The following is a 5,381-nucleotide window of genomic DNA, read 5'->3' as shown; positions in this document are numbered from 1 at the left end:
GTGAATGAATATCATTAATATTAGGCCCAACACTGCTTCAGGCACATTTATTGCAGAGGTCCAGTAATGCAAAATCTTATCAAATGCCAGCATACGAAAACTCATGCTGGACCAATCAACCTGATGACCACAATACAGACGTCAAAGGATTTGTCTGAAAAAGTTAACGTATACATTAAAACAGCAAGACTGAATTTAAGTGGAGTCAAATTGCATTTATTAAAACCATTGAAGTAGAACGCCTGGCATCACTTCATGGTCTCAGCACCTAGAAGACAAATGTAGATTAGGAACAAGTAAACATGACAGGCTGCCCAATTATCAAGAGCAGCAAAAAATAAAAAGCCTGTGTAACCCTAAACAGCTTAAGTAGCATAAAATAGAGAACGCCAATCACTTCAACTGGTGGCTACAGCGCTCACTTTGTCATGCTCCTATCTACTACAGCTCAGGACTAGTGGTGGGGCCTTTCTGCTTGGCAGGTGCAGTGTCGTTTGGCTGTGGCTTGCTGACATTTGAGCTGGGTTTGTAGCAGCTAGGGGAGGAGGCACTACTCACACTACGAACAGGGTCTTGGAGCCGACGGATAGAAGCGCCACCGTAATGTTTTGGGATGATGTGGATGGAGGCTGGGGCCAAGCTTTGAGAAGTGGCGGAGGTGCCACTGCTGGTCCCGCTCTGGGTAGGGCCATAGCTGCTAAAGAAAAGGCTCTGGGTAGGTCCTCTGGCAGAGCTAGGGATGGACTTCACTGCATTGGGAGTATTGCTGGGCTGATAGCTTTGCCTGGGCTGACTGGGGACAGGTTTAGAGCCACTTGGCTTCTGGATGGTGGCAGGGGCATTCTGGATGTAGGTTGAATAACTGCCAGCTCGGGAAGAACTGAAGAGGCTGGCGATTGGCCCACTACTGGCAGCATAGCTGGGCTGGTAGCGCCCCATCTGACCAGACATTTGCCTATGGTTGCTTTGGGCAGATGTAGTGCCACTTGGCTTCTGGTTGGCAGCAAGGACATTCTGGCTGTAGGTTACACCACCCCCACCCTGGTTAGAGGTAAACAGGCTTTGGCTTAGTGTTGCACCAGGGGTAGAGATGGGTTTATAGGCGCCATAGGAGCTTCCACTACGCATAGAGCTTGGGCTAAAGAGATAAGATATAGAGGCCAGGCTAGACATAGGGATACTGCTGCTTCTTGAGGTTCCATCTATTCTCTGGTCAGAAGTTTGGGCATATTGACTAGAGGTTGAACCACTTCTACTGGCAGAGGCATATCTGCTCTGGTGTGGCTTGACATAGTGGGAGAACCTGGGCTTGTACCCATTTGTTGCACTACCGCCTTCAGTAGAACCAAAACTCAGAGGAGCTGGTCTAAATGAAGTTTTTAAAGAACCATGTGACGGAGCTTGAAGGTCAGGGGTGTAAGCAGATCCCCTTAAATACTGGTAGCTTCCACTTTGTGCCACAGAATTCTGGGGGGATGATTTGATTAAACGGCTTCCCTGAGAATTCTGAACAGATCCAGAGCTGTGTGAATGAGGCTGAAATGGACGAAAGACTTTGGGCTGGATTCCCTTTGCTTCCCATCTTGAAACTGTCTTCACTTCACTGGGGTTGGTGACACTTTGGCCCGAGGTTCTGCTGACAAGGGTGTCACGCTTGTTGTGGCTGAGAGGGTTTCCACTGGCTATAGAGTCAGAGATGTCTAACGTTCTTGGGGCTGGCTGGAGAAAGATTGGAGCAGAGCCGCCGAGGGACAGTCTCTGGTTATGGGTGTTGGGTCCAGTCCCTCTCGGAGTAGCGTCACTCTGGACTGAACCTGAAGTACTAGAGGCTGGTCTGATTTGATCCTGGGGATAGCCATCTAAAAACAGATTGCAGGAAGTCATTAGATTCAACTCCAAACTTAAGAGGCTGGTTGACAACAAAAAAAAGACAATGTTTGTGTTGTTCATGCCTTACCACGTGAAGCCCAAGCAGATTGTAGATGTCCTGAGAATATGGTGCAAAGCAACACAATCCTGTGAAGAAAATAAGAATTCAGTGCCTGTGCAACACAAGTGAAGTTACACATCAACAGCACAAAAACAATCAGGACCCTTGCAGTACATCAAACATATCATTCAAAGACTCTTACCCCAAATGAATTCCAAAAGCCATATCTAAGTACCCACAGACAAGCCACCATTAAGTAGAACACATTAGCCGACTTTCTGCCTTGTTTAGCTGACATACCAGCTGGGTGTGTATTTATTGCCTGAACCTGCAGTTGCCATCCAATCACTGGCTCATTGATTGATCACGTTCAGCTGTATGTCTTTGTGGAGAGAACAGATTTTAAATAAATCGAGGCGAGGAGAGAGGAGGTGAGAAGTTAAGGGGAGAATCTCAATTGCTTATTCCTCGCGTCCTCTCTTCTCACCTCCTTCTCAAAATCCATTGAAGGAGAAGATCAGAGGGGCGGGACCTCTGGCTTTCTCATCCAATGGGTTTTGAGAAGGAGACAAGGAGAGTGGACGCGAAGAGTATGCAATTTAGATTTTTCCAATGAGAGACTTAAGAAATTCACCCAAACAAGAGGGTTATCGTTATGACATCACAATGACATTCAGCTGAACATGATTTAAAAAAACATTTTTAGTCATTTAGTAGACGCTCTTATCCAGACAGATTTTTTACCTAGTCGGCTCGGGGATTAGAACCAACGACCTTTCGGTTACTGGCACAACGCTCTTAAACACTAAGCAACCTGCCGCCCAAACATACACAGCCAAACATACATGATCAATCAAGCAAACAGTGATGACGACTGCATATGCACACAGGAAGCCCAATTATTATATTTTTTCCACTAATTGACCAATCACATCAAATATTTTCACATCCACTCTTTTTCAGAGCAGATCAGATAGTCAAAAGACCAATTAGCGAAAAAAATGATCAGAATTGGGCTGCGTGTATAAACACAGCCAAACATACACCCAGCTGATATACCAACTACACAGTAAAGGCAGTAAAGATGTGTTTAGACAGGCAGCCCAATTCTGATTTCCCCCCCACAAATTGGTCTTTTGACCAATCACATTGGATCTTTTCACATCGGATCTTTTCACATCAGATCTTTTTCAGAGCTAATCAGATTGGTCAAAAGATCAGAATTGGGCTGCCTGTCTAAACACAGCCCAAGTCACAGAGTAGGTGGGCCTAAGTTTGCTAGCTGGCAGCTATTGCATTTTTTAGTCTGTGGGTGCTGTAGCACTTAAACGCCCACACCAGCAGAAATTGTATTTGAACGTTACAACCCTCCAGCATGGCATTGTTTATTAATCAGAAACAGCTGCAAAATTATTCCATGGAGCAATTTATAATAGGGTGTGAAAACGTATGATTTTGTACCTCCACTTTTTTTTTTTCCAGAAAATTATCATTATCCATTGGATAATTTGTCAATTTTCACACTTTTAGCTAGTTTTGTATTCAAAAAGAATTAAAAAAGAATAATATATATATATACAGTGGGGGAGAAAAGTATTTAGTCAGCCACCAATTGTGCAAGTTCTCCGACTTAAAAAGATGAGAGAGGCCTGTAATTTTCATCATAGGTACATGTCAACTATGACAGACAAAATGAGATATTTTTTTCCAGAAAATCACATTGTAGGATTTTTAATGAATTTATTTGCAAATTATGGTGGAAAATAAGTATTTGGTCAATAACAAAAGTTTCTCAATACTTTGTTATATACCCTTTGTTGGCAATGACACAGGTCAAACGTTTTCTGTAAGTCTTCACAAGGTTTTCACACACTGTTGCTGGTTGTTTTGGCCCATTCCTCCATGCAGATCTCCTCTAGAGCAGTGATGTTTTGGGGCTGTCGCTGGGCAACACAGACTTTCAACTCCCTCCAAAGATTTTCTATGGGGTTGAGATCTGGAGACTGGCTAGGCCACTCTAGGACCTTGAAATGCTTCTTACGAAGCTAATCCTTCGTTGCCCGGGTGGTGTGTTTGGGATCATTGTCATGCTGAAAGACCCAGCCACGTTTCATCTTCAATGCCCTTGCTGATGGAAGGAGGTTTTCACTCAAAATCTCACGATACATGGCCCCATTCATTCTTTCCTTTACACGGATCAGTCGTCCTGGTCCCTTTGCAGAAAAACAGCCCCAAAGCATGATGTTTCCACCCCCATGCTTCACAGTAGGTATGGTGTTCTTTGGATGCAACTCAGCATTCTTTGTCCTCCAAACATGACGAGTTGAGTTTTTACCAAAAAGTTATATTTTGGTTTCATCTGACCATATGACATTCTCTCAATCCTCTTCTGGATCATCCAAATGCACTCTAGCAAACTTCAGACAGGCCTGGACATGTACTGGCTTAAGCAGGGGGACACGTCTGGCACTGCAGGATTTGAGTCCCTGGCGGCGTAGTGTGTTACTGATGGTAGGCTTTGTTACTTTGGTCCCAGCTCTCTGCAGGTCATTCACTAGGTCCCCCCGTGTGGTTCTGGGATTTTTGCTCACCGTTCTTGTGATCATTTTGACCCCACAGGGTGAGATCTTGCGTGGAGCCCCAGATCGAGGGAGATTATCAGTGGTCTTGTATGTCTTCCATTTCCTAATAATTGCTCCCACAGTTGATTTCTTCAAACCAAGCTGCTTACCTATTGCAGATTCAGTCTTCCCAGCCTGGTGCAGGTCTACAATTTTGTTTCTGGTGTCCTTTGACAGCTCTTTGGTCTTGGCCATAGTGGAGTTTGGAGTGTGACTGTTTGAGGTTGTGGACAGGTGTCTTTTATACTGATAACAAGTTCAAACAGGTGCCATTAATACAGTTAAAAACCCTACAATGTGATTTTCTGGATTTTTTTTCCTCATTTTGTCTGTCATAGTTGACGTGTACCTATGATGAAAATTACAGGCCTCTCTCATCTTTTTAAGTGGGAGAACTTGCACAATTGGTGGCTGACTAAATACTTTTTTCCCCACTGTATGTATACACTACCAGTCAAAAGTTTGGACACACCTACTCATTCAAGGGTATTTCTTTATTTTTACATTGTAGAATAATAGTGAAGACATCAAAACTATGGAATAGTACATATGGAATCATGTAGAAACCAAGAGTGTTAAACAAATTAAAAAATATATATATATTTGAGATTCTTCAAATAGCCACCCTTTGCCTTGATGACAGCTTTGCACACTCTTGGCATTCTCTCAACCAGCTTCACATGGAATGATTTTCCAACAGTCTTGAAGGAGTTCCCACATATGCTGAGCACTTGTAGGCTGCTTTTCCTTCACTCTGCCATCCGACTTACCCCAAACCATCTCAACTGGGTTGAGGTTGGGGGATGATGGAGGCCAGGTCATCTGATGCA

At 43.9% G+C, this 5,381-nt stretch overlaps 1 pseudogene across 1 annotated transcript; it reads right to left on the bottom strand.

The window, feature by feature from the left end:
* Nucleotides 1-441: 441 nt before the first annotated feature.
* LOC311131908 lies at nt 442-2,155 on the bottom strand (annotated as a pseudogene). The gene is made up of 2 exons: nt 2,133-2,155; nt 442-2,016 (listed from the first exon to the last, which is right to left on the bottom strand). The product of its transcript is annotated as an uncharacterized misc_RNA (transcript).
* Nucleotides 2,156-5,381: the final 3,226 nt, after the last annotated feature.

The sequence above is a fragment of the Coregonus lavaretus genome, assembly GCF_964263955.1.
Source record: "Coregonus lavaretus genome assembly, chromosome: 7".
Lineage (NCBI taxonomy): Eukaryota > Metazoa > Chordata > Actinopteri > Salmoniformes > Salmonidae > Coregonus > Coregonus lavaretus.
Note: the sequence above shows the minus strand (reverse complement) of the source record. Positions and strands in the feature narration are given on the sequence as shown.